At 40.0% G+C, this 24,351-nt stretch overlaps 1 protein-coding gene across 1 annotated transcript in view; it reads left to right on the forward strand.

Moving 5' to 3' along the window:
- tsnare1 (T-SNARE Domain Containing 1) overlaps positions 1 to 12,146 on the forward strand; it is a 231,775-nt gene extending 219,629 nt beyond the window's left edge. Inside the window, exon 12 of the mRNA XM_059338826.1 lies at positions 11,452 to 12,146. The gene's annotated coding sequence lies outside the window, so the exon portion shown is untranslated. The remainder of the gene's footprint in view (positions 1 to 11,451) is intronic.
- The last annotated feature ends 12,205 nt before the right edge of the window (positions 12,147 to 24,351 follow it).

Below are 24,351 nucleotides of genomic sequence, written 5' to 3' on the forward strand. Positions count from 1 at the left end.
ATGGTACCAGTCTGTATCAGGAGAGTGGAGCCAATACATGATTTTTTTTAACATTTGAGGCCCAATAATAATAACAGAGATTTGGAAGAGCTAGGCCACCCTGCATTTTAGGCCTCTGTAACAGTTCTAACCGTATTCTAGGTTTCTTCCAGTCCCATATAAATGAAATAAGGACCTGATCAATAGATTTGAAGAAAGATTTAGGGAGATAAAGTGGAATACACTGAAACAAATAAAGAAACTTGGGAAGCACATTCATTTTTATACAATTCACTTTTCCTGCTAAGGATAGGTGAAGCGTCTTCCACTGCTTCAGGTCTAATTTGACTTTCTCAAATAGCAGACAGAAATTTTCCTGGTAAAGCTTCTGCATGTCCCTTGTAACATTGATGCCCAAATATTTAAAACCGTTCCTAGACATTTGGAATGGTAGAATGTTGTCTTGCATTTGAAGAGCCAGGCCATTAACAGGATAACATTCACTTTTGCTAAAATTCAGTTTGTACCCAGAGAAAGCACCAAATCTCCTCAACGCATGGATTATATGGGGGGCGCTTGAAACAGGGTCCGATACATACATTAATAAATCATCTGCGTACAGAGATACTCTATGCTCTTCACCCCTCCTTTTGATTCCACTTAACAAGGGTAATGATTTGAGTGTAATGGATAAGGGCTCTATGGCCAGGGCAAATAGCAATGGGCTGATAGGGCAGCCCTGACGGGTACCTCTTGACAGCTGAAAATACTGAGAGCGCTTACCATTCGTAGTTACTGAGGCTTTGGGTGAGGTATATAAGAGTTTAATCCATGAGATGAAATTAGGACCATAACCAAATTTTTCCAAACATGTAAATAAATAACCCCATTCTACCCTATCAAAGGCTTTCTCTGCATCAAGCCAGATAACCACCTCGGGGACCACACTGGACACAGGAGAGTAAATAATGTTTAATAACCGACGAATATTTGTAAATGAATGACGCCCCAGAATAAAACCAGTCTGGTCAACAGAAATCACGTCATGCATTGTGGTTTCCAAGCGTAAGGCAAGAGCCTTGGCCAAGATCTTCACATCACAGTTTAGGAGGGAGATGGGCCGATATGAACCGCATGCTGTGTTGTCTTTGCCTGGCTTAAGCAAAAGGGTAATTGATGCTTCAGTCAGTGTCCGTGGAAGGGATCCATGGGACAGAGAATCATTAAACATATCGAGTAAAATTGTAGATAATTTACTAGAAAACTTTTTATAGAACTCTATGGGGTCAGGGCCAGGTGTCTTGCCATTCTGCATTGCCTTTATTGCATTAATAATTTCAATGGATTTCAATGGGAGCTCAGTCTCAGTTCTATGTCTTGTATTTATAGAAGGGGCTTGGGTATTGTTGAAAAAAAGTTCCATGTCAGAACCATCACTTGTTGTCTCTGTCGTATACAAATTTGAATAAAATGAGGCGAATGTTTCGTTAATTTCATCTGGGTCAATGGTTAGTTCACCATCATCCTTACGTATTTGTGGAATCTGTTGAGACACAGAACGGTGTTTAAGTTGGTGTGCTAATAGCCGTCCAGCTTTGTCGCCATGTTCATAGACATAACCCCGTGATTTTAATAGGAGATGTTCTGTCTTTTCAGTTGATGACAAATTATTTTGTGTTTGGAGGTCCAGCTTCTTTTTATATAATTCAGGTGAGGGAGAGGTAGAGTACTCAGCATCTACCATAGCTAATGCTTTGATGAGCTCATCTTGTTTTATTCTTTTAATCTTATTTGTTCTAGCAGAATACGATATTATCTCACCCCTGATTACCACTTTTAATGTCTCCCATAGAAGGGAAGGGGAAATGTCATCTTGTTTGTTTAAATCTATAAAGTCATCTGTTTTTTGGGAGATAATTTCACAGAAAGTCTCATCAGCCAGAAGATTTCTATCCAATTTCCAAGAGGGGCGTTCTAATTTGTAAGAAGGAAATGCGAGGTCTAATATTACAGGGGCATGATCTGATTCAGCTATAGTTGAGTATTCAGCGTTTGTGACAAAGGGGAGAAGAGTCTGGTCAATAAAAAAATAATCTATCCTACTATATGAGTGATGTACAGAGGAAAAAAAAGAAAAGGACTTGCTTTGTGGAAATAAAGAACGCCAGGGGTCAACACCTCCAATCTGTTCCATAAAGCTTGATAGCAACTTTGCCTTTTTAGACAGGTTTGTAGGTCTAGGATTGGAACGGTCTAATACTGGATTTATTACACAGTTTAAATCACCACCAAATATCAATTGTTGTGAATTCAAATCTGGAATTAATGAAATCATTTTCCCCATAAATTTATCATCATCCCAATTTGGGGCGTAGATATTAACCAAAATCACGGGCTTATGGTAGAGAAGCCCAGAAACCATTACAAATCGTCCTTGTGGATCTGAGGTGACAGCTGACGCACTAAACTGGATTCTTTTATGAATCAATATGGCTGTTCCACAAGTTTTAGAATTAAGATTGGAATGGAACACATTCCCCACCCATTCTTTTTTTAGTCTAACTTGATCATTAACCAGTAGGTGGGTTTCCTGCAGGAATGCAACATCACATTTTAAGTATTTTAGATGATTAAATATTCTGGCTCTTTTAACAGGCCCATTTAAACCTTTTACATTCCAGCTAATGAATCGTATAGCAGCCCTCCTTGCATCAAAACCATTTCTCATGTTTTAACTATAGAAAATAAAAATGAAAAGAGTAGTAAGTAAAGATAAGTAAGAGCAATGATTGTGATAAAGTACACAATAATGTTCATAGATTAAGTGAACGAAGGTGAGCTTTTGTTGCAAAAATGTAGTGGTGTCCTTTCCCCTAACCCTATCCCATGCCCATAACAAAAACAGAACTAGAACTAGGCCTATACTTGTCCTTCTCACTGAGGCAAGCTGCAGGCTAAACAATATTTCCAAAAACTTCTGGTGATACATTCTCTTTACATTTCTGCCCAGGAAGGCTCCCAGTGATTATGAGATGTTAGAATAAAATAAGACGGTTGAACAGTCTAATAGCTGTATAACAAACGAGCATATATGAAAACTTGGATAACATAATAATTGAAAGGCACCATAAGTGGTCTATGCAATAGAAGAGTTACAGAAATTAACTTGTATACATCATAACACCGATTAGTCCAGCGATAACGTCAGTGAGTGTTCATACCTCGGGTCTTAAGACCGCTGGTTGACGTAATAGGTTGAAGAGGTGATCTTACGTTTTCAAAGTCAGGTAATTAACAATTTCCAGGCTGCATAGACCAAACCGCGACATATATAGTCTCACTCCTTACCGAACTTCTGATCGAAAAACTTCTGAGCTTCATCAGGTGAGTCGAAGGTAAACACGTCTTCCTCGCACAACACGCGCAGCCGGGCCGGGTACAGCAGGTGGAATCTGACGTTCCTCCGGTACAAAGCTTGTTTAACGCCGTTAAACGCAGCTCTCTTTTTAGCGAGCGCTGTGCTGACATCTTGATAAGCTCTTATAATGGTACCTTGGTATTTGAGCTCGTGATTCTTGGCCCAGCGCAGCGCAGCTTCTTTCTGTTGAAATCTGGAGAAACAGACCAGGAACGTGAGGGGAGATGATCTCCGACCGGACCTGGAGGTCGGTGTCCGGTGGGCTCTCTCCAGCTCAGGAGGTGCAGGAAAAACATCGGGGCCCATCGCTTGCATCAATACCTCAGACATGAACTTCACAGGATCCTTGCCATCCTCGCTGCCTTCAGGGATGTTTAATATACGGAGGTTTGCCATTTTTTTTTTTTATGTACTAAACACCATATCTCTAACAGAAATATACTGTAATATTTAATGGTGAAATCTTTAATTCATGTAGAATTTATAAAGTATTTTCTTGTCAATTATATGGCAGAACAGCGTTTATTTTGATGAAAAAACGTTTTATTTTTTACGGTAAAATGTGGAATAAAATGGCAATCGTAAATGTGAAATCAACAGTACTAATATAAATTTACCGTAATATTAAAAAAAGTTGCACCGTATTTATTACGGTAAAGTTCTAGCTACCACAGCTGCTGGTTTGTTACCATAGAAACAGGTTTTTTTGTAATGTATGGGTGATTCAGGATGCACTGTACCAATAAAGCTCTTAGTCTTGTGGGGACCTCTGGACATTGCCCTCCCCGAGACACAGACCCTGTTGGCTTGGTTTCCACATTACAGAGATGCCATTCATCCTGCTGGTGACTGACAATCAATGGCATTGCAATGGAACTGGTTTAGGCTGTGATTGATACGAGCTATTAGCTTCCTGCATCTGGACACTATGTTCTGGAAATGGGGCAGGATCACTGATCAACCCAATCACTGACTGTATTGATCGAGACCAGACTGAAACTTCTAAATCTGTCCAACACTACAAGTACAAACACTATTAGTACTTCACTCAGATATGCTTCACACTGTTATGTATGCAGTGTTTGTTTGATGTAGCCTATTGTAGCTCTTGGGACATTTTTTGTTCAAGGTTAATTAGTGGCAGTGTTTGGATGATCATGTGACTCTGAACTTCTCAGGTAGGTTTAATGTTTTGCTGAAAACATTGAGCTGAAAATGTTGTTTGGAAGGAAAAAATAAAAACAGGAAAAACAGCTTTGAACTGATGTGTTCTTAAGTGGCACATTGTACAGTTCAGGAGGAGAATTATCTTGGTTTACTAGCATTACTAAGACCCTGTTTACACAAGGACGCTTGCGGGTAAAAACGACCAAATATTTTATTGGAAGTGCCTTTATGCGTTTACCTCACATCCATGCTCCAGGACAGGAAATAAACAAACGTGGGATTATTTCCATGGTGGGACCTTCAAGCTGCTCTGGCAGCTCTAATAAACTTACAGGAGTCTTTCCACCAAATGTCCAGGATATGTACAGATAGTATTAGTGAACAGAGAAGGATCTGGAATTACCTCCATCACATTCTGGATGCAGCGATTGGTGGGAGGAGCCAGACGGCTTTGGAGGAGACCTGGGAGATCTAGTGATGGAGGAGAACTTTGTGGAAGGAGTAGCTGATGAAAATGCGTGGCGTGAAAACTTTGTGAATACCCAATCCATTTCCACACACTTTTGTGTCACCGTATGCAGCAGATTTCCCCCGAAAATGCTCGTCTAAACGCGGAATAAAAAGTGAAGATGTGACGCCACATTTGCGTATTCTGTTCAGACCGTCATCATGTAAACGTAGCCTAAGTAATAAGTTACCTTACCTCAAACTGCCTCAAAACTCAGAATTCCACAAACAAGCAAGCATGGTAGTCCATGCTAGTGTTGGGACAATGAAGCTTCAATTGTTCAACAAAGGGCTAAAAAAACACACAAAATTACTATTACTGAAGCCTTTTTTTTTAAGCCAAGACCGCCATCTAGTGGGGTCGAAAAATAAAGCAAATGCTTCATGAAGCTTCGTTATCTCAACACTACCATATGCCCGAGAAATGCATTGTTGTGTTCAGCTAGCCTTGTTCCCATTGTCCTCTACGACATTCCTTGCTTGATGTGGGATCAGAAACACATTTGCACAGGACTGGATGGTTGATTCTCCATTCACAAGTTTCTGGAATGCTGTCTGTTTGCCAGTACTAGAAATGTGTGAAGATGTATCACATCCTGTGAAGGCGTGAATAAACAGCAACTGGGATCACAAGTTACTACCCAGGACATGTTTAATCTCACTGTTGTTGTACACTTTGGTAGTTTTGGACTTGTCAGAATGAAAATAGAGGCCTCCACTGTTCCAGCATAGTAGAGGAGAAGAATGAGTATGTCTGCATCCTCCTCTATCAAGGTTGTGGAATGATTTTCTGAGCCTTGACTGCAGCTTTGACATGGTCTACGATGCATCACCTGATGCATTAATAACAGGGCAGCCCCTCTCTAGCTCTTTGGTCATAAGTCCTTGTTTGTTGCAAATCTGGAAAAGAAATCATCATTTCTTCCAACAAACACAGTCTCTGCATTGAAATTAACAATGGGGTGAGTGTTTTCACCACGTCTCTAATGCATGTAGTCTTTGACGGAAGGACCTTCACTATAACCATCAATAACTATTGTTGCTTTACTATAAAGGCTGTTGTGATCAAACCACAGGTGAATCTTGAGTTCATCTGTGGACTTTAACATTTGTGGACTAAAATGCAAAAGCATTCTGAGTCAACTCACAAATGGCATTCCCCTCCATTTTGAGGAACAACCAGAGATCTCCCCTCCCAGAATGCTTGGCGTTTACGACACCTACAACTTGGCCAACCTCATTGGCCAAGGGACCTTTGACACCGCAGGTGGTCCACTGGTCTATAAGGAGCAAGTACTCCTTCTTTTCTTCCTCTTTTCTCTTTCTTTACTGCTTGTTGAAGCAGCAACACCTCCATCCAGGAGAGGCCTGGATTCCAGCCCCCCATTCCCAACATGGCGTAAGGTAAAGTCTGCAGATGACTGTGCAATGGCACTGTAACTGTCACCCTTTTTCCATGCCAAGCGTTGAACCAGGGACCAACTGTCAAGGACAATGCTCAGTTGGTTGGATGGAATCAAGGACAGTTTTGTTAGATTTCTTGCTGGAGAACTCAGTGACTGCCTGCGCTCGTTGGGACTTGTTGGCTTTACGGAAGATATCCTTGCCTTCAAACAGGGCTGCAGGAAATGAGCTCATAGCTCATTACATCTTCCAGTGAAAACTGTCCAGTTTTTGACATGATCAGGAACCGTTGGAACAGCAAAGCAGGACCAATGGTTCGGTCTTGGGCAACTTTCATGGTTTAAGCAGTCAAGGATAAAAATTTTTTAAGCAAAATAGTATACTCTGTGCTGCCAACATTTCAAGCAAATATCAGTATTCTTTTCCACCAACTTCTAAATAGCTGAAAATTGTTAATTTAGTTTTGTTGGGTTTAGTATAAGTATTATAAGTAGGATTAGTATAATGGCACATTTATACTCAAAACATCTATAGAGGATGCATTACATATGTATCGCCTTATTGAAATTGAAATGAGGAACTATTTTAGGGGTTCACTCACAGGCCTGTTCAGGTTAATTCAGGGTTGTTTATTTGTTTACAAAATTCCCTATTTATGGAGAGTCTGTGATTTAGCAAAAAAAAGAGGGTACAAGTCCAAAAACAGATACTGAGTAGGAGGTACATGACAGGCTAAATCGTTTACATCTCTGGTTCACCGAAAATAATGATAAGACCTTACAGTAATCTCACAAAATCAAATATTCCATAAGTATGTAATCATGTCAGTGCCATGTAGACAAGTCCAATGGGTTCATAGAACCAGAAAATGTGGGATTAGACCCCAAGATCACTTGGCTCGGTCAAATAATGGAGTTAGCATATTTTAGGGGCTTCCTGCCCATCGTGGACGCCATCTTGAAAATCAAACTTTCTAATGGTCAAACTTTGGTGAATTTTTAGCATGTTATTAAGGACATCTAGTACTACAAAAGAACGCTGAGAAACATTTTGTTAAATTTTTATTAGGATAAGGTGGAGTTTTTGTAATATGCACCTGCCTATTTACATTTGGAACACTGAATAATAATTAACTTAATAATTTCGCTTGGTGCATTAACTTACTCTTGCTCATACTTTTGAGTACATTCAAACTGTTTTTCCAAATCTAGTGAATATTTTTTATGTTACCAGTAGTGAAGTATTGTTTTACATACAAATACTTATTTACTTAGTAACAACTACTGATATTTTAAACCATCATAATGCTTAAAAAGATACATAAGGTACAATATATTTTATGATTATTATTTCAATAATTTCAATGAAGACCAAACAGGCTAGGCAAATAGGCTAGGCGATTAGCAAGTTTGCGCTAGTGGCTACCTGCTTTTCTTCAGGTATAGCAGGTACTGTAGTCAGAATAAGAACTGCATAGAAATTATGTCCAAACAATGACAATGAGTGGTAATAAGCCAGAATTAGTCTGTAAGGCTAGGGTTAAAGTTAACACAGAGCAAGTAGTGGTGAAGGTTCACAGCAATACAATGGGCTGAGGAATGAATTTAGTCATACACATGTATGGGTCTGTTTGTGTGTCCACTGTGGTGGCAGGCAGGCACGGCTTTGATGTGGTCATGACTGGCTAGCTCTCTGACTGTGTGAGCCAAGCAAACACAGTCACCCCATGGCATCTGATCTCTACAAAGAACTATCTTTACTCTCTCTCTCTTTCTCTCTCTCTCTCTCTCTCTCTAAACACACACAGATTTACCTTGACATAAATCTGCTCTATCCACCTCCTGTCCTCCTAAACTGGCGTCCTTCCAGTTGGTCAGGATAGGAACATTGTGCAGATGGGCACAAAATCACCAATCTGACGGACGCCTCGGGTCTTTTCATGGACGGGCTCTGCAGTGTAGTCATGTTCATTCTCCTGTCAAACTTCATAGACCTCTCATCACTCTGCCTCTGCCTACAACTCTCTCTATTCATGGTCCATTCTCCTTTCCTCATGCTTTCCTGGGTCGCTCTCCATGATCCCCTTCCACTTTGATCGGGAGATTTAGGGAATAAAAACCCCACTAACTGTCTCTGCCAATGATAGCTACAGATGAGGTGAATGAAAGTCACGTCTGACGTTTGAGAGGATCTTGACATGATCCACCTGTTCATTTGTCCAGTTCAATCATTAGCATGTCCGTTTATATGGAAGCAGTTTTCATCCTTATGGAAATGGATTTTTTAACCACTACATGTGCTTAAATATGCAACTTTTTGTGAAACTTGTGTTTTGAAAGCATTGTTCATTTTTGAATGTCAGCAAAAATAAAAAATAAAAAGTTTAACACCCATGCTCCTCAGGGGTCAGAAAGGACCACTAAAAGTTGACATACCCTACTCTGTTCATTCCCATTAAGAAATTATTGTTTCACTAAAACTATTGAAAAAAAATCAGGTTTTATTTATTTGACTAAAATTGACCAATAATAATGAAAAAAAAAGATGAAAATTGTATATCAATGTGTCTAATGTCTATGTCATGGGGAGCACAGGTTTATATTATCTATAAAGGATGCAGAGGGGCAGGTGTGCTGAAAATTTAAGCAATTCTATGAAAGTTAACCTGTATTAATCTATGTTGAAAATGATGTGGGGTCAAAAAGGAGCCCAAGAGTACAGGAGGGTTAAGAAACATTATTACTGATTTAGAATGATTGAATTTTGTATCCAAAGAACTCTCCTGTTTAACTAATCTCATCAGGTTAGGGATGCTACAGATAAAATGTAATGTCATCTGCATATAACATAATGCAATGGTCTATCCCCGAACTGATATTTTCAGATGTTCCCCTTTGGCCATGGCCAAAAAGTTAAATTGTAAGTGTGAATAGCAGAGGGCAACCTAATCTAGTTGCCCACTGCAAACTAACAGACTTAGAGATGTTAGTATTAGTTACGATTTCTGCAGTTGGGTTAGTCTATAACAATGGAATCAATCAATCAAATGTTTTGCATAGCCCATATCTTGGAAGTATCTCAAAAAATGTAATCTCATTATCTTCTATGGAATGCTTGACATGCATCTACTGATAGCTTTGCTGTATCTTTTACATTGTGTTGTCCCTGTAACATATCTAAGACTTCTCTATTATTGTGATAACTTTGTCTATTTTTGTACGGAACCTTGTTGATCATCATTATCAACTGAAGGATATATTTATCTAATCTCCTAGAAAGAGTATCTCTGTAGAGCCTGAAGGATGGGTGCCATGTGTTCATGTTTCTGCGCTCTCATCAGGGTCCTGCCAGCACTGTTCTGTATTTACTGGAGCTTCTGGATCTCTTGCTAGGGATGAGTTGCAGTAATCCAGCCTGGAGGAACAAAGGTGTGGACAAGTTTCTCAGAATCTGACAGTGAGAGTTTGGCAATGTTCCTGAGGTGGTAGAATGAGTTTTTGCAGAGATGTTAAATGTGGGCCTCAAAGGTCAGCTGAGGATGAACAATCTATTAGGATCCAGCCGCAGCCATCACGGTAACAGACAGTAAAGTAACTCTCTCGTATTCCAAAGAGCCAGAGGATCTTTCTTCTGCCCCGATTCTCAAGGTCCTCTGTTTTAAAGTGAAGATATTCAATTTGCTTCGTGGCTGAGTCCAGAGTAGCTTTCTGTTTTTTCTTCTTGCTGGTTTTAACAGACAACAGCACATTACTCCCATTTTAGTTTCTCTTCACTGGCTCCCTGTTCACTTTAGAAGTGATTTTAATATTTTACTGATCACTTTTAAAGCAGGTCAGGGGCTGGCTCCTAGTTAAATTTCAGAGATTTTGACACCTGATGAGCCGGCCCCCAGCCTCAGGTCCTTGGGCCCCTCGACCACCTGAGGACCTAAGGCTCGCTGAATCACTGAATTCTTTTAAATCACTTCTCAAAACACATTTTTGCAGACTTGTATTCATGTGATGTTGGTCTTTCTGACTTGTGTGGTATGTGTATATGTATGTGTATATATATATATATATATATGTGTGTGTGTGTGTGTGTGTGTGTGTGTGTGTATGTGTATATACTGTGTATGTATATATACATATATATATATATATATATATATATATATATATATATATATATATATATAAATATATATATTTCTTCTTCATTATTGGTCTCTTATTCTTGCATGAGTTTTATCTTGACCAAACACAGTTGTCTTAGTGCCGGATTTACTTCCTCCAGTAATAATATCACACTGCTTGGTTGACATATCAAGTGTGAGGTTTGTTTAAACTTAATGTTTTTTGTTCTTTTATTAAATCATGCATAGTTGTTGGAGCCTCTTCGCAAAGCTGCCATCTTGGTCCCTGTCACGTGACTTCCCCTGATATTAACCTTTAATTTGAAAATACACATCTGTCAGGACCATAGGTGTGGAACATCTGCTCATTGATTATTAATACATGGATTGGTAAGCCCGCAAATTGATTTCAAATCCACATTTTTCATCAGAAACCCTTTGCTGGCAGGGCTTAATTCACTTACATGTTTCCTGTTGGCCAACTATTAACTGTAATTCAGATAAAAGGGATGCGCCTTGGCCTTTCATGTGCCGGGCTAGTCTGCTAGTTGGTGATTAATGAACCACTTCCATCTCCAGCACTGTGAACTCTGGCCTGGACTTAATTAAAACTCTGCAGTTGACCACCAATCATAAATTACTTCCCACAACCTGTGACACATTTAGAATAAAAAGAACAAATTGGTTTCTTACCAATTAATAATTCACAAATGAAAGGGAATAACAAGCCCTAGGCAGCTGCTCCGCTAACAGTCTTCCATGTCTTTTGTGGATGCTGAGCATGCTGAGAATGGCTGAGCATGAGGCAGCGGCGTCTGCTGGGTGATTGATGCCTGTTGTCTGCTCTGCTTGTGTTTTACAGGTAGCTGCTGTCATTACCGTGTCACCACAGTGCTTCTGCCCAGTCTGATCCCTGACCTGAGCAGCTGGTTTCCAGTAGGAGGGAGCTGCCCTGCAACAACATCTCTACTCCATCATCCCTGCCGCTGTTTACATGTGCATCAGTCTAGGGATGGAGGCCTTTCTCAGCATACCAATTTGCCAAGAGTAAGCCCAAGTTGGAGCCTCTCTTGTAATCATCATTGTGCTCTTTTTTCCCTTTTTTGTCACTGCTGTTTGTGTCACAGCAGTCTGTTATTTGTGCTTGTGACTCAAAGGTTATCACCGAAGCTAAGGTCACAATTTGAATTTAGGGATTACATCAGAGGCACAAACTGGGTTGTTTCCTGTCTTGGAAGTCTACTGAGGAGGTTGTATATCAGGAACCTTCAGCTCCTAACTGTGGTGATTCATCAGGAACCAGATGAAGGGGGGCAGGAGGTGAAACAAAGCAGCTTGATCTTTACAATCTTCATTGCTGTACTGTATGTTCTGTTACCTGTATGTATTTTTACTGAAATTGACTTCATTTATTAGTTTGTAGTGTGAATTAATTAGTATTATATTGTAGCATTTGTTGATAATGGTAAATAATGTTTGACCAAATATATCTTCCCAAATAAAAGTCTTAGTTCAACAGCAACAGAAAGTTCATCCTGTGTTTGTGTTGTTTGACCATAACCCCAGTCACTCACACCAGCATTTAAAATGCCCACAATTTCCTGTGAAATAGGTTAATACCCATAAACTGTATATATAAATAATGGACGAAGTCACCGTGATCACTGACTACAGCCTCTCTACACCTCAACCTGACTGAGAGAAACTGCTGATAATTACTGTTAGCATTAGCTGGAGCATTAACTGGGATGGTAGTTTTGGCTAGCAACAAACAAAAACAAAATGTTTGTTAGTGACCTCAGAAAACTGAGCAGCGACTCCTTGGAGTGTCTGTTAGTCCAACCAAACACTGAACAAGACATTTACTGAACAAAACGTTCAAATAAACTGTCATTAAGTGAAAATACAGTGAAAGGCTCAAAGTTATGAGACCAAACCGCTAAACGTCCTCTTTTATATCTATATAACGTTATATATAACTTTATTGACACGTTGCCATGGATACGCATTGTTCTGCTTCTCCCCTGGTGACGGCTCGCCTTGTTAGTGACCTGTCAATCAAAGGTAGCCCCGCCCCAAATCATACGATTCGTTATCTTCTGTTTTCTTCTAAATGGGGCCATTATTAGAACTATTGACATCAGATTGTCTTGAAGAAGATTTTTTTACTAGTGATTGAGACCATAGTGTTGTCCTAAAAAAAAGTCTGAGGTAATAAATCAAGTGAGAAGTTTTCTCATTTTGCATTGAAATGAATGGACATACATTTTGTTTGCAGCCAAACTTAGCACCCCCTGCTGGAATTTTCGGTAGAATGCAGCTTAAGGCACTTCCTGGTTTGCCTCCATGCTCAGACATGAAGATTGCCGCCTGTTAATACCTAACACAACACAACAGAAGCGTGTTGCAGAAAATATCTTCATCAATTTGACAACATGTGCAGCATTTAGAAAAAGTGATGCAAAGACAACAGAACACAACAGAAGTGTTTCCAGAGGCATAAAATATTTAATAACTACACTGTTGAAGTCTGTAGTAGTACTCAAACCCCCTCACACATTAATGAGCTTCTCTTGATTACACTACTACAATTATTTGGGGAAAATCTACCTTTGAGTAATTTATGTGAATATTTTAGACATGAAATATGTAATGACTACACTCATTAATGTACGAGCACTGGTCCCTACAGCTATTGCTGTATGGGACCAGTGCTCGGTGCGATTGCCCCGAGGCCCTAATAATAATAATAACGGTAAACAACAGAAGACAACAACATTTAATATCCTCAGCGAGTATTCTGTAAAGTACAAGTACCCCAAAATTGCACTTAAATAAAGTACTAGAGTAAATGTACTAAGTTAATTCCATCTAGGGTTTCCAACTGTCCCTTGACAAACAGAATCGTCTCATATTTAGAAACAAAAGCACCCGTCCCGTATTGAGGTGAAAAGGGACGCACTCTGTCCCGTATTATTGTGACAGTCAAAAATAGTCAGTAAATGCCAATGGAAAATGAATAACAGGTCGCTTTATATGTAAACTTACAGTAAACTTGTTCCCTTGTTTCCTTGTACCCCGTCCTGCTCTGTGACCAATGAACTGACAGCATATTTACACACCAGTATGACAATACAGAATACTCTCATCCCATTGGTCGAGGAGAAGATAGCAGAAGACAACAAAGCAGCATGCGTAGGTTATAAATGACACAGACGTCAACACTGCTTGACAGGGAGGTACACCTTCCAGCAGCAATGACACTAGTACTCCTCCGAGAACAAAACAGAGAGGAATGGGAAAAAGGAAACACCTGGGTGGAAACAGTGCGCGATACCATCTATAAAGCCACTGCACGTTGTGCCGGCGCTCTGTGTCCGTAGCCCATGGTGGACTGACTGATCTGAAACAACATGCTTCCAGTACTGCGGTGACGCCATCTGCACTTTAAATTTTAGTGCCCAGTTCCATTGCACTTTACAGTAGCCGGTTCGTCAGCATGACTCCAAAATAGCCATTCAAGTGGATTCATGCTGCTTGAATAAAATAAGTGCATCAAACTGCTGGGCATTATGGATGATGCCAGTCACCCTCTGCACACCGTCATCAGCAACCAGAGGAGCCTGTTCATCCAAAGACTGCTCCTTCCCAAATGCAGGACTAACAGACTAAAAAACTCCTTTGTCCCTCAGGCCATCAGACTGTACAACTCCTCAAGTTGGGGGAGGAGGAGTAACAGGAAGACAGAGGACAGAGGACAGGAAGGAGCAGTAACCAGTAACCAGAAGCCAGTAGGAGTAGTAGCCACCACAATAAGAAATACTATTTCTTATTGTTAACTATTTAAAAACCCATACACCTCATATTTATTGTATATAAATTGTTCTTTTACTTTTTTTTTTACTTTTGATACTGTGTGCTTTTTAACCTGTTTGCTGCTGGAAACTCAATTTCCCTGAGGGAGCCATCCCAAGGGATCAATAAAGTTTTATCTAATCCATCTAATCAAATCAGCAAACTCCAGTGCATTCTTGAAGACCAGGTCCCCCATATGTTCATGATGAGCCTATTCTTGTTTGGCTCTCAACGGAGGCGGTCGCATCTTTTTTCTCTCTGCCTCCCACTGTGTTTTTCCCTGCTTCGCTCCTCTCGTCTCGTCTTGTCTACTGTCTAACTTGGAAGACTCTCTCTACACTGCTCTCAAAAAAAACAAAAACCATGGATTTGATCAACTGGCCTCTTAACGCAATTGACACCATCTTCTCGACGAGAAGTCGCGGTTCTGGGGAGCTGGCCTGTCCCGAGGGCACTTTTGTGGCCGGTTACACGATGGACGCCTGGAGCAGGTGGCGTGTCGTGTGCCTGGCACCTCTGTCTCTGGAGGACATTGAAGATGTTTACCTATTCGGAACCGTGATAACAGGGTTTTTGCTGTTTGGATTGGGCTTTGCTCTGGTTTATCGAAACACAAAGGAAACCGTGTCAGCTGTCCATTAAGCTGCCCGTGATGATTGAGTTTCGACAGCCCTGGCCATACATTCAGACTGTGGTCACAAACCGCACCGTGGATACCATCCAGGAAAGGGTGACAGCCATGGAAAGAGAACGATCCGGAGACCGGGAGGGACATTTTTACCATCAACAGGATTAGTAGCAGAAAATCGCTGCCACTTCCACCCACAGCTTAAATTCCAATCTTATCTGGCTTCCCCCAAACAACAGCCTTGGCTCGAAGGCCGTTGCTAATCTTCCCTGCTGAGGAATGTAGTGAGACACTACCATCCCATCCTCCCCCCCTCTCGACTCCCACAACCACCTGTTGAACTGTCTGCCTCTGCCTGGGAGCTCAGGAAGGAAGGTCATCTCCTTAGCAACGTCCAGGCTTATCGCTTTTGTTATTCCAGCGAACTGAGACGAACTGTTTGGTGCTTGACAATAGGCGGGTCTCAGGCCTACACACACGAACTTCCACATATACTGATATGCATACATCCCCTCCCCCAACCACCCCCCAACCCACGCCTTCGACGCTTCATACCCCCAGCGAGACAGGCGGGTCTGAGAGCTGCGCCGGGTGGCTGTGGATCCGGATGGCCGCCTGGCTATGCTGGCCCCTCCCCCCTGCACGTCATAAGTCTATTCATGTTGTGAAAGTGTACCATGACATGTTGCTGAGGTTTTTTTCATGCTTTTTTCCTCCTTTCCTCTCCCCATGTGTGCTGTATTTCTCTCTCTTCACACCCTGTCTTCCTGTCCTGTCTACCTTGTGATATTGTTTTTGGGTGTATTTTGCGTTCTGGACGGGTTGATGGCTCAATTTCGTTGTACTTGTACTTGTACTCTGTGTAATGACAATAAAGGGTTCATTCATTCATTCATTCATTCATTCATATGAATTTCATGCCTTTTTACTGAGCCAAATTTGGAATTATGGAATGCTATAATCTTCCAAAATGGCCATTCAATTGCATACATGCTGCATTTTAAAAGCCAATAAAAGTATTTAATCAAATTGTTATCAGCAAACTCTGGCAGACCAGGTCCCCATTGTTATTTTGTATTAAAGTGAATTGCTACTGAATAATTTGTTTTCCATGTATTCATGTCACACAAAAATATGCATCTCATTCAATTCAGGTTTGAGTCAAATCGTTAAAAAATCGTTTCACTCACAAAAAAGGGGCTAAAATAATTCACCACGCCAGGATGGGTGATGGCAATCTGGTCGGTCATCCCTGCCAATGAGGTGTCCCTTATTTATTTTTTCAGGGAGTTGGCAACCCTAATTCCATCACTAGTTGCAGTATTAAATGCTTGACAAGAGCAATGCTTACAGATCGTTGTGAGACAGAGGTGATTGTTAACCTATATCTTTTGAATAAATTGTGTGAGCTGTTAGGAGCTATTAGAACACAAACTGTTAACTTGCTTGTTATACCAGTGTAACAGGGCTTGCATACTATCTTTGCTAGCATAGAGGGCTGTTTGCAAAATAACCAAAGAATTACAGAAAGCTACGTTGACTTAGTTAGCACTTAGCTTACGAGCTACAGTTTAACAATGAGCCCTCTTAGTATCCCCTGCATCATCAAACTAAATTTCACTGTGCCATTTTCTTTTGTGACTGGGCGTTAAGGGTGACTCAACAGAACAGTGCATTGCTGTTCATTACTCTTCTAAAACGGTACAAGGTTTCAGCTTTCTGATTAAATTAAATTTACAGATTTTGCTCAAGACAAGACACAAGGCAAGAATGAAAAAAAGAGGCAAGATGATCACTAAGGCCCCGTTTACACGAGGACGCTTGAGGGAAAAAACGTCGAAATATTTTATCAGAAGAGCCTTTCGTTTAGACGCTGACGCCATTTTTGGGGCTAAAAAACGCAAAAATCTGAAACCACCCTCCAGAGTGGAAAACTGTATTCCAAAATGAGTTTCCTCCGTAGGGTGGCTGGGCTCAGCCTTAGAGATAGGGGGAGGAGCTTTTCAAGCCATTTTTTTCAAGCCAAGACCGCCATCTAGTGGGGTCAAAAAATAAAGCAAATGCTTCACAAAGTTTTGTTGTCCCAACACTACGGATGATGGTGAATTACAAAAGACTTGATGCAATGAACAGACCTCCTCAGTTTGACAGATAATCACTAACTTTTATCTGGCATATTTTAACATGTATTTCCAAAGTTACATTATTTTTACAACTATTAACATATAAAGAAAACACTATCATGAGGCTGGAATCTGGATTCATCACTTTAGTCTGCTCATTAGTTTCCATAATGTCGCTGTTCATCAACTTGCGATGATCACACGTATTGGCCCATTGGTAAACATGATTTCTGAAGTTGGGTGCTGTCTAAAAGGTAGATAAAACAGTGTGCATTTGATGAATCCTTTTTGACATATAGAAAACTGAAGGATGTGCCAGTAGCTCTATTTCTGCTCCATACCATGAGAAAAAACATCCCACAGCACAATGTTCTCCATTCATCATTGTTGAGCCTAAAATACAAAAATTCAGCTGTGCTTCTCTGCTACTAACTGGAAAAAAAATACTGGAAATTATTTTAAAACACCAAAGTTACTGGCAAATGTATTTAATATTTTAACACACTCCACACCGTGCAAAACATCTTCAGTTTACAGAGACAAATGTATAACTAGGTGACATAACACACGTTTGTTGTTTAGCAAATGAGCTTTGGTAATTATTCATGAAACCTGGATTCAACACCACCACCTAAGCAGAGCTGAAATGTATGTTCAGGGACTCACCAATGAGGAAATGTGTAAAAGGAGTTTGTATGGTAAAATGGTGTAACCCAACCAAGATTTCATCAGTCTGCTTCGGCCCAAACCAAAGACTTATGTCTTCTGTATGAGAATACATTCTGCATTAAACTCTGTTCATCTCCTGAGTAATTTTGTGTTTCATATTTTTATTGATGTGTATACAAAAACAACAGAGGGACATACCGGTATCAGGGTACATTGGTGCCGACATTAAACATGTTATACACATCCTCATATTTAGATTTGTATAACTTTAAGAACAAACAATGCTCACATAAAATGAAACCAAATAAACTATACAATATTAAGATATTTAGACATAGTCTGTGTAAAATGATTAAACTGACCACAAAAACATAATAGATAAAATACATAAATAATAGTAAAAGAGAGAGGGGAAATGAGGAGGAAAAAAATGAAAAAGAAAGAAAGGAAAAGAAAAGAAAGGAGTGTGTAATGGGGTGACAACTTATAGCGGCTGTGGCTCAGTTGGTAGAGCGGGTTGCCCCCCAACTAAAGGGTTGGTGGTTTGATCGGGAGCAATTTGGGGTTCAGTATCTTGCTCAAGGATACTTCAACATGTAGGCTGCCATGGTCAGGGATCGAACCACCAACCCTCCGATCACTAGACGACCGCTGTACCAACTGAGCCACAGCCGCTATGTAACATGGCGGTTACATAGCTCCCTCTTTAATCCATTGTGGGCTGGAAGGAGCTGTTGTGGATTTTCAATTCAGAAGGAGGTGATGTTTAGCAATAACTGAGGTATAAACTATCACTTCCAATTCTTTAGTAGAATATAGGGTATAGTAGTGTTGGGACAACGAAGCTTGATGAAGCATTTGCTTTATTAACAGAGTCCAAGAGATGGAGCTCTTTGTTCAACAAAGGGCTGAAAACACACTCAATTACTGTTGCTGAAACCTTTTTTTAAAGCCAAGAGCGCCATCTAGTTGGGTCAAAAAATAAAGCAAATGCTTCATGAAGCTTCGTTGGCCCAACACTAGGCTATAGTCTTCCGGATGACCAGAAATGCCCATGTGTAGTGAAGTGTGTATAGTTCTAGAGAATATCTTAGACATGGTGCTGAAGTAAATTTACCAAAGTTCGTCCGAGCTGGACAAGAGAAAAACATATTACAGATTATAGGGTGAGCCTCCACATCCGTCACAGGCATCTACCATAATATATTTCCTCCTGAGTACTTTTTACGCCTGCTTTTTGCATCAAGCTTTCTGGGAGAGAAGTGATTCGTATGTTGCTGTAAATGGAGCTCCAGTGTCCTCATCCGGCCCAGGCTTGGTCCACTACCATTTTACACGACACTTGTAACCACGCCCACATACTAAACTCACCAAAGCAGAAAACATGTGACTCATATGTTTTCTGGTGGCCTGGAGCTACAGTTAATCAACAGCAGACAGAGTTTTCATTGCTTCACATTTCTTATTTGGAGATAGCAATAGGCTTAATTTGCTCTGTAAGAGGGGTGATGAGGTTGTGTGTTAGTTTCTCCAGGCTGTGTGTTGTTTCCCAGGGCTGAACACAGATAAGTGTGATGTCATGCTGTGCAGCTGTGGGGTCAAGTCCCACAACCCATCATCCTCTACTTTCCTCCAGTGGTGCTGAAAATATTAGCTTTTCTCTCAGATTTGTCCATCATTGCTGATCTTTTTCTTGACGTTTTGGATTTATTGGATTCTGAAAGTGCTAACCCACATCAATCAGTAATATTTTCCTCACACCATTCTGACTCACCAGTGCCAGAGCATTTCATTTTTAATGGAGTTTTTAATAGACAAAGAGAGGAAACAAAGACATGAAGCACAAGGGGAAAGCTTGTAGTTGTCCTTTTGTCTCAGACACAAAAGAGAATGAATTTGCCATTTTTATGTTACATTATGCCTGTTATTCTTGAGGAAAGCCAGAGAAAAGTGCCTTTATAAAGATATATTCTGCATGTTTCAATTCATTCAATGTGTAGTAATAATAGGAAAACAGCAGTTCAAAAAGCTTTTCAAACATTTGAAAAAGCAATCAAAGTCAGTCCTCAAGGCTCCAAATATAGCTTTAATTCTGTACAGGTTGCTGGACAAACTTAACCATGGTCCTGATTGCTCACAGCGGTTTACTGTCTGATAGCCTGCTGCCTCTGTAAATACAGCATGAACAAGGGGATAAACCTCCCAAGAAATGTGTGCTGAGGGGAATTTCAATGGCAGTTGTAGCGGTTATCGCCTCTGGTCACTGTCTGGAATATCAACGAAGGTTTTCTTTCAGGGGAACAACCCAGAGGAATGATGTTACAACAAAGAACAGGCTTGTCTCCAGCATCATCACTGGACAATGTTGCTGTTGTCAAAAGACAGGTTTTTTTCTAAATGATGCTGATGATTAAAGTTGTCATCGGATGGATAAGGTGTCACTGTCATGCTAACTGCTGATGAAATCTCACCAAGGTCATAATAGTTTTGGATTTTTCATTAGTTTTAATTTCGTTGTGAATTTCTGTTTTCAAATTCAGTTAGTTTTAGTTACATTTTTTTTTTTTTTTTTTTTGTATTGGGCTATGTGTTGGGTGCCAGATTCAAAGAGGTCATAATACATTTTGCCTTTATTTCTTTTGGTTTATCCATCTCAGCCTCAATGTGTTATCATAACCTCAACTTGTTATCATTATATTTGTCCAAACAAATGTACCTTTAGTTGTACAAGGCATTAAAATTAAAGATATTAAAGAAAACAAGGTCGGTCTAATATTTTTTTCCATGACTGTATATTCATCCGTTGCATCAGCTGTTTGGTTCTTGACTATCTGGAGCCTCCATGACTCCTGGGTAAAATAACTGATGTATATATTTCTAAGAAATGACTGGGTTCCCTAAGAACTGGTTTCTTATTGATTGCTTCACAGATTTTTTAATCCTTTGTCGGGGTGTAGGGACTGAATTGGATACAACCCATCATGCATTGTTTTCATTATTATCAGAAGAACAACTATGTCTGAACACATGTGAGAAAAACCAGTCCCAAGAAAAACTGTGCTATCTGTTTTCTCAAAACTACAAGAAATAAGAGAGTATGGAGAATGTAACTCCCAAGCAATGCCTTCTATTTGCATGAATTCAAATAATAATTTAAAGTCAAAAGATTTGAAGTCTAAAAAAAACTCTGAAATGTTCTGAAATGAATCTGAAAGTCGAAACTTGGAGATCTAAGTTAAATTTAGTTATAACTGGTTAAACATTAAATACATTACTAAGAAGTTTCTATATGTTTTACAGTACAACTCTATATTGAGAAATGGTCACCGTGTTCTCTGACAGTATGTTTTGAAGATGTGAGCGAGTGTTAACATGTCACTAATCTCCCATACAGCTCCCACATTCCTTGTGCCCTGTAGATGGGGAATTGTCATATTTGGAGAGGACAGCGTAGGGTCATCCAATGATTCCGATGGTGCAAGGTAGAGACCTTGCACCATCGGAATCACTGGATGATGTGATGGGACATTACCTCATATGGTATAACACCGTCTAATAAGCAAGGTTATAATAGTTTTGGATTTTCCAGTAATTTTTTTGTTTTGATTTTGTTGTAAAATTTTTGTTTTCAAATTCAGTTAGTTTTAATTAGTTTTTAGAGTGAGTTTACTAGTTTTAGTTTAGTTTTTATTAGTTTTAGTTTTCTGCTAACACATCCATGTGCTCTTATTTTGAAAGCTACATGTGTTTTCTTTTATTTTGAAGGCGGGTCTAACATGTTCTTACTGTAACACCGCATGGTGTGTTTAATTTACACTTGAAAGTTAGAACTTGGAGCTCGGAACAACGTCAAAAATTCTGACATTCGTGTAGACCTTGAACGCACCATTAGCCACCGGACTGTAAATGATCTAACTGGGATCGGGGCAGATCGGGATCTCTATGAATCTGGGAGGGACATATCCCCCTGACCCTAGTGCCTTCTGCGCGCATGCTGGTGGGAGATTCCAGTGTGGAATATTATCAATAAACATATATATTAATAATAAACAATAAACATAATCAATTCCTCCTTGTCCCTGTAAAACAGCAGCTGCAGGTTGCAGCACAGCTTCACTGTTTTAATAAATTACGTGGTATCGGTTCGGTGCCTCGACTGCTACTCGCCGTTACCGATGCCAGTATTTTCGGCAGCATCGAAGCAACTTCCGATACTGGTATTGGAATCAGAACAACTCTAGTCACATCCTGGCTCAAGGACCATGACAACATGAGATGTTACACCATGTTAAAGATTCAACAAAAGTTATTAATTAACAGATGCAAATTGATTAAATGCTCAACTAAATATCAACAAAGCATGGAGTGTGATTATCAGTGAACTCAGTGGTGTAGGGTGTGCATGAGGGAAGATATGGTGTGACTGTTGTAAAGTGCGTACAAAAATATAAACTAAACTAAAGTAATTCTGCCATCCTCACACCACAGACAATGTGCCTGTAACAAACCAAAAGGAGAAAACAAGAGAACAAACCATCAGCGATGAAAACAAACCATCACTATCAAGGTGGGAGAATGAGCACCTCAGATAGTCGCCAACATCAAAAAGAGTAAAACACTATTTTCAGTTTCAAAATACATGTGACAAAACATTGTATGCCTAATTAGTTCCACCATGATAATTTTCAAAATGCACTTTTTACCCTTTGAAGATAAATACATTTTTAGCTGTTCTTATGTAGGTTTTTCTGCTGTTTTTTACTGGTCCTCTGCATCAGAATGATCTACGGGTTGGATTGTTTCGCCAACATGGAGAACATACAGTTTGAATGGACAACTTATCTGGAAATGCTGTGTTTTAGTGAAGTTAAGTACTTTGTGAGTGGAATGGAGAAGATGTTTTTCTCCTATGCCCAGGACTCTAAGCACAGTGTATATTTTGAGCAGTGAAGAATGGCTGTGGTAATTTGCTCTCCCAGTTTAAACCTCATGAATCTTAATCATGCAAAGCCAGTGTGCAGGACTCAATCAGGTAACGCTGTTGCCTCAACACAGATTTCAGCCCGTCAACACTACATTTTAATTCCTAATGCATTTAATTAAAGCAGGCTAGAGTTTGGCCTTGCATCTGTGTGTGTGTGTGTGTGTGTGTGTGTGTGTGTGTGTGTGTGTGTGCCAAATTCCCCAAAAAGTTGTAATGTTAAATATTAATAAAACTGAATACGAGAAATGAACACTGTACAAAGACAATATATTTTACCTGCCATTTGCCAGCAGGTAGAGGTGGTTACACCAAAAAAATATGTTTGTTTAAATTGGTAGTTTTGGTTTGGTTTTTGCCACATGAAACTAGAAGCTCATACCTTTTAAATGAGTCAAAAATGCTGGTGGGTTAATGTTTAAACTGATAAACTATTTTCTCTTTTTCACATTGTCCCAACTTCTTTGGAATTGGGTTTGTAATTCTACCCTCATACAGTAAGCCGAAGTATTTTTGAATAAAGTAATTACCTTCGGAGGAGAATATTTCACCTTCAAAAATGTTATTCTGTAAGTCAACTGGTCCGTGTACAAAGTTAATTTATCTTTTTAAATTCATAGCCACAAAGAGAGACACAGTTTGTTTTCTCATTGTTACACTTGAAGCATGTCACTCAAAGCTTCAGGTTGTGTTAATATCCAACTTACTGGGACCGCTCCTCTTCACAGTAAGAGTCTAGGGATTGAAATGTGTTTCAATGAAAAACCTAAATAAATAAAGGAAAAGCCAAAATAAATAATCCTAATGAATAATTAACAAAATTCATATTTGACAAAGAATGACAGATCATAAGCTCCAGTACACACAGTTCACCATGGAGATTCAGCCTGACGAAAACATGAACTGTGCACTGAAAGTTCATTTTATATAACATTTGCTACCTTGCAAATTAACGAGCATAATGATTTTAATTACAAGAAGCAAAGTGTTGATAGTTATGAGGCATCATGTTGTGTAGTGTGGTATGGGGTGGTCATGCACATGTTCAATCTGAGCCTGAGTCTGGAGAAAGTCCCGGTCCTGTGGAGACTTCCTGTGGTCCTGGTACCAAAGACTGTGCACCCCAGGGAGTCTAGCCACTTCAGGCCCGACTTCCCACCTCATGAAGACTGGAGAGGATCATCCTGAGACACCTGCGACCCCTGGTGAGCTCACTGATGGACCCCTGCAGTCTGTATAGAGGTGGACGATGCAGTGATCTACCTGATGCACAGATCACTGGAGATCATCTGGAGAACACTGGGAGCACTGTGAGGGCCATCTTCTTTGACTTCTGCAGTGCTTTCAACACCATCAACCATCACTGCTGAGGATGAAGATGGAGGGAGCGTGAACACCCAGGAATTCGGCGGCGCGTCTGGTCTTCAATCAGCCCATGCCAATTATTCCTAAACATTTAATCCAAATGGCTTTAATTTAATGGTTTGATTCTGCAAACTGTCTTTT

This window comes from Centropristis striata, chromosome 8, assembly GCF_030273125.1.
Source record: "Centropristis striata isolate RG_2023a ecotype Rhode Island chromosome 8, C.striata_1.0, whole genome shotgun sequence".
Lineage (NCBI taxonomy): Eukaryota > Metazoa > Chordata > Actinopteri > Perciformes > Serranidae > Centropristis > Centropristis striata.